The sequence below is a fragment of the Phoca vitulina genome, unplaced genomic scaffold (genome assembly GCF_004348235.1).
Source record: "Phoca vitulina isolate PV1807 unplaced genomic scaffold, GSC_HSeal_1.0 scaffold80, whole genome shotgun sequence".
NCBI classification, from domain to species: Eukaryota; Metazoa; Chordata; class Mammalia; order Carnivora; family Phocidae; genus Phoca; species Phoca vitulina.
In genome coordinates this window covers 5,445,821-5,458,072 of record NW_022589783.1, presented here as the reverse complement: position 1 = coordinate 5,458,072, position 12,252 = coordinate 5,445,821, and the positions used below count along the sequence as shown (strand labels likewise).

At 52.0% G+C, this 12,252-nt stretch overlaps 1 protein-coding gene across 1 annotated transcript in view; it reads left to right on the top strand.

Moving 5' to 3' along the window:
• Positions 1-12,252, top strand: part of GALNTL5 (polypeptide N-acetylgalactosaminyltransferase like 5) — a 109,873-nt gene that overhangs the window by 2,164 nt on the left and 95,457 nt on the right. The window contains exon 3 of the mRNA XM_032394375.1: positions 1,151-1,231. The gene's annotated coding sequence lies outside the window, so the exon portion shown is untranslated. The remainder of the gene's footprint in view (positions 1-1,150; positions 1,232-12,252) is intronic.

Here is a 12,252-nt window from a genome sequence, read left to right as displayed (position 1 = left end):
TTCCAAGAGTGTGATTTGAGTCCTACCCCAGCACTGCCACTGATCTGCTATGTAACTGTGAGCAAGTCACTTCCTTCCCCCTTCTGCGAGAGAATCTTCTGACGATTTCTAAGGCCTCTTTAATGGGGAGCTTGTATTTTGTCTTGATTATATATATTATACATCTTTGTTAATTGTATTGCTCTGGTAATCCCTTTTTTATTTAGCTTTTCAGAAGTGCCATTGCACAATGAATTGAAAATTAAAAACAAACAAGCAAACAAAAGACCTCTGGTCCTTCACCACAGATGGCTTAGGACAGTGCTTCTCAGAGAAAGGGGGCTTGTGGAAGATGTTTCCACTGAGGTATCACTAGTCCAGGCTGATAATAATGAGAGGTATGGGTATACGGCACCTACTACGTGCCAGTGCTGGGGCTGTTTTACAGGTTTTAGTACATCTACGGGAGGAGATGCTATTAACCCCATTTTATATCACACGTGTGTTTGTGTAATTGCTGGTCCACAATTTTTCCCATTAAAATCCCCTAGAACTCTCAGAGACATTTTACAGAGGAGGGAAACCGAGACCAGCTGTCAGAGCGTGCTCTGATATCCATTTCACTTCTGTCTATCGATTTTAATTTGCAGGGCCCTCTGGAAAGAAACTAAAAAGCATGGCCCCCTCTGCTTTTAAAAGCTTTGTATGAGGCTAGCGGTACTATTTAGGAAACTCCTTCAGGGTGACCTTGGACAGGCATCAACATCTTAGCTGCGTAGGTCTGTATATTTAGGAAACCAGTCACTCAGTTCTGCGCAGAAAGCACCTCTCGGAAAAATGAAACAGGGCCTGGCCTGAGGACTCTGTGAATGCTTTGCTAACGTGTTGGATACCAGGGAGGCAGATGTTGTCACTTCATCACGAAAACCAGGGCTAAGGGTCACATTCAGATGTTTATTTTCCTTTAAACACGGGCACCGATTATGTAACCTTGTGAAAACTTTTGCTGCCACCGAGGCCACTAATGTCAATGTGAGGGTAGAGGTGAGACACACTCCCGACCAGTTGGGGAGGGCTGCTTTGGGGCAGCCTATCCCTTGACAACATTTTCCTGGGTCCCTTTTGATTTTACGGGGACCCACACAAGCCACCCCCTTTTTCTGTGTTTCAGATTGCTCTTCCTCCATAATGCCAGTTAACCATGGGTCGTCCTGCTCGTGCAATCCAACAAGTACTTTGGATTAAGATAAAGGTAAGCTCTGTGGCAATATTCTCCCAACGGACAGACTTACTGTTCACTTTTTTTCTCTAGAGAACAGCCTGGTGTCTTGACCGGCTCGGGGCCTAAACACACACTCAGCAGTTCTAAAGAATGACAGATTCAGCAGGCAGGATATGTGTGACCCACAGCACTGTGCAGTGGAGAGGCATCTGTTTGCTAAATAAAAGAATAGGTAATCCCAGCAATTATGTCCCCTTCCTTGACTAAGGGTAGTAGTCACGTAAACAGCATTAGCTGGGAATGAAGTCTTTGGTTCCACCAATGGCTGCTTTCATAACTGCTTTATAGAGTGCCCATGTAACTTTTGTTCTGGTGATCCAGCATTTCCTCCCATCCAGGGAGTGGGTTTGGGCTCCCTGGGCTGCAGAATTTGACTAAAGGTCTGTGTATGTTGGTTCTCGACTTCGTTCTGAGCTTTGAACGCACTATCAGCTTGGAATATGGCTCATGACTGATTTCTGACCTCTCACTCAACCTATCATTTTGGGGAATGATAAAATAATGCAAATTAATTACAGTAATTTCCCAAGCGAATAAAATTTCTTTGGCAGTTCTACTAGCCCCAAAGTTCATACACTGCAGTACAAATACAAACATTAACTTGCATGAGAGGGTGCTTACCGGCACGACTCAACCATTTGCTCATGTAACTTGCAGCTGATATCCAGACCTGGCCACTAGAATGTCAGATACGGTTTTTCAAAAGACTGCAGAAAAAATCCATTTACAGTGCCTCAGGATTGGCCATGTTTGGAGAGCGGAGCTCCAGCGTGTCCTGGATTTTCAGGTGTTTTACAGACTAGAGCTCTTGACATCTACCCATCACCGCAGATGCAGTTTCCATCCTGACTCTCAGAAAGCTGTGTCCCTCCCAGAGGGCCCAGCCACACCTGGAGTTAAACCCGTGCACAAACTTGCCAGCGTCTATCCCTGTCCTTGACCCTTAGCACTTCATATCACAATCAATAAATGCCTATTTGGTACACGGACAGAGCCTTACAAGATGCTCAGTTCAAGGGCTCTGGTTGTACAAGGAGGCTGTCAAGGACACAGTGATTTTTGACAATCCTCCTTATGCCATGTGGGTCAAAAATGTATTTTGTAAGATGTTCCTAAATATAACTCTGAAGAGTTGCATGAGGTCTTGGGAGAGAATGGGGAGAGAGAAACTCCATGCCGCGCCATGGGCTTGCTAAAGGTCATTTTAAATCATTGCAACACACACTCCCAGTGCACCATTGTGCAAAAGGATTTACTTTGTTTTTGTTTTTGTTTTTTTCTATCCCTATTCATTGTAGCATTTTACCCTCTAGGTGAAAAAGTAAAGCATAATTACAAAGTTCATTGTTCTTTGACCAGCCTGAGAGAACACTTTCCTGTCATTGTAGCTTATTCACACATGATGCAAGGGGTTTCGAGAATCTTGTGGACATGGGTGCAGAGTTTCTTGGGACAACCGGAAGGACATTGCGTGTAGCCAGCCTTGTGTGTGGGGCTCAGTGCTAATACGGAGCACTCGCAGAGACCCCCGTGCTCACGCTGGTCAACACCAAGGCCAGCAGCCTGTCCAGTCTTGTGGCTAGGATGCGAGCACAGTGGCTTCAACCCGAGCTTCAACGAGAGTCTACATCTTGGTAGGATCATTGGTTCTGAGTCTTTTCTTTAGCTTTGCAGCCTTAAGAAATTGACATAATTTGTTCGCCAAGAACGGAGATAGCTAGAGAATTGGGTCATTTTAACCACTCCCTTGTGAGAGACTGGTTTTTCAGCCTGTCTGAAGATCTGTTCTTTTGCGGGGGGGAGGGGGGTGTTCTTGTGTGGTCTTTTCCCTCTGCCCTTAGATCCAGTCTCTGTCCCGTCCTACTCTGGGTTTCCGGGAACTAATGTCCCAGGATCTTTAGCCAGCTGATCCCACTTCGTGTCTGGCCAGGTTTGGCCAGAGGGGGGCAGTTCGGGAGACTGGAGTATGGGAGCAGGAGGGAGGCCAGGGGTTCTTCTTGCCTTGTTTTGCCTTGGGGAGCATTTCTTTCCTCTGTGGCTCCAGCCCCACCCTCCCTCAGTGGCTGCCAGGCCACCCTGACTATGTCCCAGAGCCCAGTGGACATTTGAGTGGAAATCAGGGGGACGTGAGGGAGGGAACCAGGTGGGCAGCTGTGGGGGAAGATTCTAGGACAGGTCAGGAGGGCAGTGTGGCTGCGGGTGGTGGGAGGACAGGTGGGGCTTTGTGTGGGGATGATGTTGGGGAACATCAGCCAGAAGAATGGCATGATCTGGCTTCCGTTCTGAAGGATTGGCCTGGAGGCTCTGTGAAGGAGAGAGTAAAAGGAGCTGTGACCGTCACCCAAGCAAGAGACACCGAGGCTCAGACCACGAAGGGAGAGGCAGGGCGGTGAGGAGTAGTTACTTCCGGGTGTATTCTGAAGACAGAATCCCCAGAATTTGCTGATAGATTGGGCACAGGGTCTGAGAGAAGGAAACGGGTGACATACGGCTCTGAGGGTCTTGGCCCGAGCAGCTAGAATGATCCTATTTCCTAGACGGGGAGGCTCAGGGTGAGGCAGGGGAAGCAGGGAGTCTGCTTTGGGCTGTAGTAAGTCTGAGGTGCCTGTAGGGACCTAAGCGAAGATACCTGAGCAACAGGGAGAAGTCTGGCTGGAGACATCGGCCCACCTGGCATTTCAGTCCAGAAGTGGGAAGAGATGGATGGATGGAGTGGGGGACAGTCCATCGGATGACAGGAGGCTCGTCACGTGACTGGAGGGAGGGGTGCCCAGAGACACGGGCAGGGAGCTGGGGGATTCTGGTTTCCCCAGGAATATGGAGCAGTGGACCCCGTGATGGCAGAGAAGGTGCAGGGGTTGGAGGAGAGAGAGACGGGAAAGCAGAGCAGGGAGGTGCCGCGTGGGGACCTTTCCGCGCACGAGTGGAAGGACGCGGTGTGCATCTGCTAACTCAGCAGCATGTCCTGCAGGGTGTGCCTAGCAGTTTGCAGCGAGCTGCCCTGTTCCCGGAACTGGCCACGACGTAGTATTCCACTGTAGAAACACCGCATAACTTACTTGATCGTGATTTGTTATTTATTACATGTGTTTATTTAAGCAGTCCCCTCCTGATGAGAATTGAGCTTGCTCCCAGTGCTGGAATGCTGACACACAGTGTAGTGTTGTGAGGGACACGCACTCCGATGCAGGTGTTGCTCCGTCCACCTCGAGAGGCAGGCCATCTGTCCTTCGTAGGTGGACGGCGTGCACTCCCGCCGACAGGGCGCACGCAGGCCTGTCTCGTGAGGCCCAGCAGCCAAGTTGCTTTTCTAACTTTTTGATATTTGCTGAAAATAGTGTCTCGTACTTGGACTGTGTAGTTTTCTTGTTCTGAATGAGGAACAGCTTTTGTGCATTCGTATTTGCTTCCCGTGAGTTATCTGTCTGTGCTTTCGGCCCTTTCTCCTGCTGGAGCTAGCTCTTTCTCTCACCTGCTTACAGGGGCTCTTTATACCTTCACAGAATTAGCCCCGTCAGTGCCATGGATCGCAAGCATTTCTTCCCGGTCTCTTTGTCTTCTGACTTTGTTTATCTTGCCTTTTTTTTTTGCATGCAGGATTTTCCCCTTTTTATGTGGTTTGTGTTATTGATTTATTTCCATGGCTCCTGAGGTTTTCTGTCACATACAGAGGAGTGTGGTGGGAGGGGACAGGCTCTGGACTCACACTTGCCTCTGCCACTCCCCGGTGGTGTATCTGCAAGCACGTTGCACAACCACTTGGTAAACACAGGATGAGAGTGTCTGGGAGTGCGTAAGCACCTGCACGTGGGACGTGCCCCTTTCTCTTCCTCAACGTCAGTCCTGAAAGCAGAGCACACAGCAATGGCATGTTTGCTGTTTGCTTTCCGGAATTCTTCTGGAAAATCACAGCACCCATAATTTCCTGGGCATGTGCCCTGTGGCCCCCTGAAGTCCACCTGGCCTGTGCTCAGAGGTGATATATTCACCCCAGAGGAGAGCTCACGTCCTAGAAGCCTGTTCCGAAGTTGCCGTCGGTCCCAGGGCAGCCGAGAGCCTGGCTCCTCGGAGAAGGGGTAGCGTTTCTCACAGTGCGGCCCTCAGGCACTGGGCTCCTTCCCCACGCTCTGATTGGGCAGTTTGGGGTAGGCCGTGTGCACGTGCTGGTTTGAAGTTTGAGACCTGCTGGTCTGACCCTTCCACCGATCCTTCTCCTGGAAAGTACTTTGGGAACCAGGGACACAACAGCTGCACAATTTGCTCTGTCTTTCCAGCCAAGAGAGTTGCAGGCACGGTGCCTGCCTGTCACCCACCAGAAGGTGTGTGGCTGTGGAGGGTGCCCTCGAGAAGAGCCCGTCCCCCAGGATCACCAGGCGGGAGAGCACAGCTGCTTCCCACGGAGCTGAACCGAGCCGCCCTCCCAGCTGTGTGCGCTGAAAGCCTGTCTAAGTCCCGATGGGGGGACAGGTGGGGAAGGGGATGCCAGCATGCGTCCCCTTTCCATTTCACGTGCACGACCTCTGCACCAAGGCTTCCCTGAAGAGAGATTATGTTGTATGAGATGTAAATGTGAGTTTAGGGTTTTTGACTTTATAAGTCTTTCTAGAGACTTTTACATTATTGAACAACAGAGGAATGAGTCAAAGGCCTGGAAATGAGATACCACTTAAGGCCCAAGTGGAAAGAGGGAATTTTATGAAGGCAGAAAAGGGATCACATGGGATTTTAGAAAGTATGGTGGGCTTTGCACTGGGACTCCAGAGGGAGAAGGGCAATAGAGTTATTTGGGGGTGGTGTTTCAAGGAGGGCATGAGACCCTGCAGAGAAATCTGTTTCTACCTAGAACTGTTCCAACCAGAGCTGTGTCTGAAACCCCGACAGACAGGACTCGATCCTATTAGGGCAGGGGCTGAGTGTGGCTAGCCAACATGGGGATGTGATAGTATGAAACATAAAAAAGACATATGTTAAGATCTCCAGAGAGAAATTCCTGTTTGGTCTTAAAACCAACCACAGTGGTCTTTCTCCTAAACTCTTGGTTCGTTTGTTCCTCGTGGGCCCTGGAACGGACCCTCATGTCTTTCTCACGGGTGGGCAGAGCACAGAGCATCAACGCTGAAAGCTGGAACCCACCCACATAGGTGGTGTCCATTCATTGCTTTATCCTCCTCTTTGGGGGATCTTGCCTCCCCTGCTGGAAGGGGCTGCCCCTCCGCCTCAGGGTTCTGGTCCCTGCCCACCGGCTCAGCCAATCACAACCACCCTCACTCGGGGAGCCAAACAGAGCCCTTCCCTGGGATTCTAACTGGAGCTGACCAAGCCCCCTTCCTCCCCACCCCAAGGCTGCAAGGCTTCCATCTGGAGCTGCCCCCCTCAAAGGACAGTAGCCTTGGCCCCTGAAGGGTAGGGCTCTCAGAAAGAGTAGGGAAGGGGGGACATGGAAGCCTTGGCCCCTGTCACCCCAACACCATTTCCTCCTCTCCCTCTCCCTGTGAGCCAACAACATTCCATCTTTTCTTAAGATAGGGTTGGATTTCTGCCTCTTGCAAGACAAGAGTCTTAACTAACAAGCATCTCACTTTTAATTAACTTAATTTTGTTATTCTTTCTAGAACAGGGTGGGGAGGAAAAGAAGGGACACAGGAAGGGAGGAGAGAAGCAAAGAAGGAAGGGAAGGCTGTATGTGCAGAGTTTGTAGCCCACAGGAGTGCCTGTTATCCGGCTGTTATAGCCTGACCCCTCTGCCCCTCGGCAACCTTGGCCACGGTCTTCACTGTGGTCAGGTAGCCTGGCCCTCGTGGCCAGCAGCCTCCCGAAGGCCCTGCAGGACCGGGCTGTTGATTCCCAAGCCCGTTCTGGATATCAGTGGGAACGGAAGCCTCCGAGGCCGTGAGACCTGCCGTCCATGTGGGTGGGCAGCTTCCCAACTCCACACAGTGTTTGCGGGATGCTAGGGCCATTTTCAGAGGCTCAGCTCTAGCAGAGGCATTGGATAATCTTGCAGGTCTGGTATCTCTGATGGGATCGGAGTGCATAAATCTTCTCCCATAGGAAAAGAACTTTGCCCTTTGTGCTTGAAGAAAGCCTGCTTAAGCTTACTAATGACTAGGATTATCAAGGTCCACTGGTAATTTTTCAAGTTACCTGAGCAAGAAAAAAAAAAACCAGTGATCACAGAAGCTAAGACCCAGCATCATCAAGCGCACATTGGTCATTTGCTTCGACAGACAGAATTCAGTCCTTTTTATTTCTGGCTAAACTCCCGTGGCTCTGTAACCAGATACCTCCAGGCTGGGAGGAGAGGCTGCTCCAGGACGGAAGGGTTGTTGGGTTGATGTAAATGGTCAGATTTCTGGTTCAGAGAATTACCAAGACCTGATGAAAAAGAGCCCATTTTCCTTTTGGTTTACTCTTACCACATCCTCATTTTTTTTTTTTAATCCTTATACCTCTTTGTGTTTTTACATCCAGATTCACCAAGTGGCTAATCTTAGGGCTACATGAGATCGCAAAATGCCCTGCCTCCCTGTTCTACCACTGTTCTGCTTTCATTGAGAGCAAGCGAACAGGACACAAATAAGAGCATTGTAATAGTCCACTGGGAAGATCTGCATTTGCTCGAATGATTTTCCTATTGCTTAAAATATTTTGGAAATCCTTTTAAACCTTTTGTAAATTTAGGGCAGTTTGTGAGGTGCAAAAAAGCAAAAATACCAATGTCAATAGACTTCCAGTGGAATACTTGTGCAAACATCTAGCCAAATTGTCAGCGTAGATGAGGCACGTAAAGGATCCAGTAGTGAAATTCCCACATCACAGTGTCTGTCCACATCCCGCTAGCCAGTGAATGTTGCTCCAACTGACCCTTATTAATGAAAACTTGGATCTGTTTCAGGTTGAATTGCTAGGATCCCAGGGATTACTCAGTTCATCTCTCTCTCCCTTATTAGACAAAGAAACAGTAACTTCAGAGGCTCCCATTTGCCGGCATATCTGTGTCAGTTGGGATCCTCGGGGAGGTGGATGCCAAGACAGAATTAGACATGTACGAGATTGAATGGGGGCACTGTGTGCAGGGTGCAGGGGAGAACGAGCAGGGGTAGTCGGGGAGAGCCTCAGACCATGGCCCAGGTCTGAGGGACAGCGGAAAGGGCTGGGTAGGAAAAGCCTCAGATCAGCACAGTTCTGAGCACTGTTCACAGCCAGACCAAGGAGGGGGCGGTCAACACACACGAGTGGTCAGAGACATACTGTGGACCCCATGTGTTATGTTGTTGCCTGGGGACAGCCCGAGGAAGGCACGGCCTCTGAGGCTAAGCGGGAGGCTCTGGGGCTTTGGTCAAGGGTGCCTCCGTGGCAGGGCCTTTGGAGGGACAGCTGGGTGTCATCTCCATGGCCACCACATCCCCCGTTGCAACACATGGATGCACGGTTCTGTGCATGTGTAGGGAGCAACTCCCCTGTGGTTTCTTAGGTCTCTCCTCTCACTCTTGGGGATACTTAGAAGGGGATGGATGGGATTAACTGTAAGCCACAATTGCTGCAGCTGCTCTGGGTGCCCCATGGGTGCCCATTCCCCCCCCCCCAGCCCCCACAGTATCCAGTCTAAATGGCCTCCCTGGGCGTGTGACCCAGACCTTGGCCTGAGGGCTCGGAGTCCTTTAGAACCACACCGTCCTTGGGCCGGGGCTGCGGGGCCCACAGTCATGCTGAGCCCGCACGAGGGAGGAGCTGCACAGGTCCCTGGCTTCCACGTGTCTTCCTCCCCCAGCGCATTGTACGAAAGCACGCTAACTCCTACTGCTGATCAAGGTCAACTTACCCCACCAGGAGAGTGACTTCCTTCTTGCCCACCGGGCCCTGGCCGTGCGGGGCCAGAAGTGTCCGGATGACAACTGTAGCCTGTAGTTCAGTAGGACCCTGGCTGTGTCCCCTGGCAAGAGAGTGTCCCCTTTTGGGACCCAGACTTTTAGCTCTACAGAGCCCAGAGTTGCAGGGGCAGGAAGCAAAGAGTCTCCCAGCAGGTCACTGGGGCGACTCCATAGTCCACGTGTCCACGTGTTCTTCCCACGGGAGACACAGCGCCACAGAGTGGTCTCCGATTGAAAGCACACAATGCACCCGCAAGGTGTTCCTTCCCAACCCTGCACAGCATCCCCTCCGAGCTTCAGGGACTCCTTCAATCCCCTATCCTGGCTCTCTGTGAGCCTGGCTGCCTCTGGATGGTGTGATAGACCAGTGCATCCTATAGTCATGGCCCCAGCCCTGCGCCTTTTTAGCTGTAAAGTGATCTGTTGGATGCTCTGTTGTGTGGAGTCCATGCTTGGCCACTGTCCCATAAAACCCCCAGACAGTGGTGCTAGCTGAGGCTCTGTGGGCAGGAAAGACATAATCCACACCTGAAATAGGTACCTATCCTTGTAAGATGAACTGCTGGCCCTTCCGAGATGTAAGGGGCTTAATGTGGCCACCTTGCTACCAGGCAGATGGTCTCCTCAAGGAATAGCACCGCCTGGGGTCAGCAGTAGTCTCAGTGGCTGAGTGGCTGGAAATCCCGAGGGGGCAGTTGCTAGATAAATGGGAGTCCGTGCTGTCAGGCCCACGCGTAGCCTCCTTCTCTGCCACTCTGGTTGCTCCATTCCTGTACCCACCTCGCCAGTCCCGGGGTGGCTGGTGACAAAGGCTAGCTGCCATCGACCAGTGAGGCAGTTTGCACACTTGGCTCTCTGGGGACCAAGAGCCTCCCGCTTAGCCTCAGAGGCCGTGCCTTCCTCCGGCTGTCCCCAGAGTCTTGCATGGCAGGTGCTCTCTGGTGGGCACCAACATGGGATTCAAACATCTTTACACCTTGTGCCCGCTCCCATATGTCCATCCACCTGCCTCTCCCCAGACCTTTCTGTCCCTGACCCTCCAGCCTTTTTCCTTCCAGACCCCTAACCAGCTAGCTGGGCCACTGGCCACAGCCCAGGCACCTTGGTCTGGTTCTCTTTCCACACACGTGGGTGAGCACATGCCCACTGGGAAGAGCTGTTGCCTGGGTCATTCAGGGCTGCCCCGGAACATGACTGGAACACAGCTGCCGAACACTTTCAGATTCCTCCCCCAAGATGGCCATCTGTCAGTCAAGCTGGGATTTTTTTATTTGCTCCTTACAGTGGTCATATAGGACGCCCCACTCCCCACATGGCCATAGGAGCGGGCTGGTAGGGGGGTGCCGGTGAAACCATTGTGAGTGATGCGGCAGTCTGAGATGCCGGCTCGTGCAGCTTCCTCACGCCCTGTGATTTTGCTCAGCCTCCATCCTCTTGCAACGGACTGCTGCTTGTCTGTTCAGCCTTGTGACTCGGTGGGTCCCATAGGCCCTAGATCCCCCGGGGGCCCTTCCAGGTGCATGCACAGTTGGTGTTCCAAGGTCAAGTGTTCCCTCTACCAGGAGCCTGTTTCTCGAAAGGAGCATGGTTCCCTGCTGTAGCTGGCATGGCTGTGCTCCAGACCATTGCTCCTGCATTGGGATTCTCCCCTGGCTGGTCATGACCTCCATGCTGCATTTACTCCCGCTGTTGACACCACCAGCACTGTCGTGGACTCATCAACCCCCTCCCAGACCACCAGCCCCACCTGCCCTAGCTCTCCCCCAGCCCCATTCCCCAGTTCTACCTGGCAGTGTCTCCCCCAGGAGGTGGGCAGGCTGGCCTCTGTGGCCCATGAGCATGCTATGGGGGTTGAATTGTATCCCCCAGAGACACATGTTGAAGCCATATGCCTGGCACCTGTGAATGTGACCTTATCTGGAAATTGGGTCATTGCCGATGTCTTCTGGTTAACTAAGGGGAGGTCATCAAGGTGGCCCCTAACCTAGATGACGGGGTCCTTATGAGAAGAGAGGAGACACAGACACACAGCGAGGGGAACGCCTTGTGAAGACGCACGCGCACGGAGGCCACACAGAAGCCACGTGAGGGTGGAGACTGGCCGGAGTGATGCAGCACCAGGATCTGAGAGCCAGGCACCGAGCACCTCCTCCCTGAGAGCCTCGTGGGCTCTGCTGATGGCCCGGGTGACCCGTGATTTCGGACTTCTAGCCTCCAGAACTGCAAGGGACTGAGTTATGTTATGAGCCACCCAGTCTGTGACACTTGTGACAGCAGCCGTGGAAACTGATACACACACCTTTCTCGGCTGCCCCCCTGCACTTTGTCCTGCGTCCTCTCCTGCCTGGAGCCCCCCTCCCCCTCTCCTCCACGTACCCACCACTCCCTTTGTCCCTTTCGGGGCACCCAAATTTCCCTTGGAGCACCCGGGCTCTCGCTCACCCCCTACCCTGCTGCGTTCTTACATCTACGGGCGGCGCTGTACCCCTTAGCACTTAATTTTAAACTGCCCCCTTGATTTATGGATATTTCCCACTTGGCTCCGTGAAAGGATTTTAGGCAGCTGCTGCTTCCCGTTGCTGGCTAAAAGGCTATTTCTGCTGTATTTTTCAAGACTGCCCCGATTGGTTTTGGAACCAAGTAGGGTCTGACCTCAGCCCTCAGGGTGGAGAGCACACGGCACGTCTCCACATGGGGTTAGGGCCTGCCTGAGAGGGGATCGGATCACAGGGGCGCGGGCCTCCAAAAAACCCAGCTATCGGGGGCCCAGCCATGCCCAACATCTGACTCGATGCTCTGTTATGGTCAGTCTTCAAGGCTCTGACTCTGTGATTTAACCAGCCCGAGTGGCACGGGGACCACACCAGAGGCTATGAGAGACTCAGTCTGTGGGGGATTTGGGCCGAGCCCCATATTTGAACCCACCCGAGCCTCTAACTCCGAAGGTCCTTTAATAGCTCTCAGGAGAAAAAAAAACAAAACGCAGATCTTACCATGTGAGTTAATGCACAGGAAGGGGACGGGAGGACCCATTCCAAATGTAAATCAAGGACAATTTACATTTAGCAACAGCCACATTTAGCACCCATAGGCTTCAATTTTAATTAAGGCAGAGTGTCT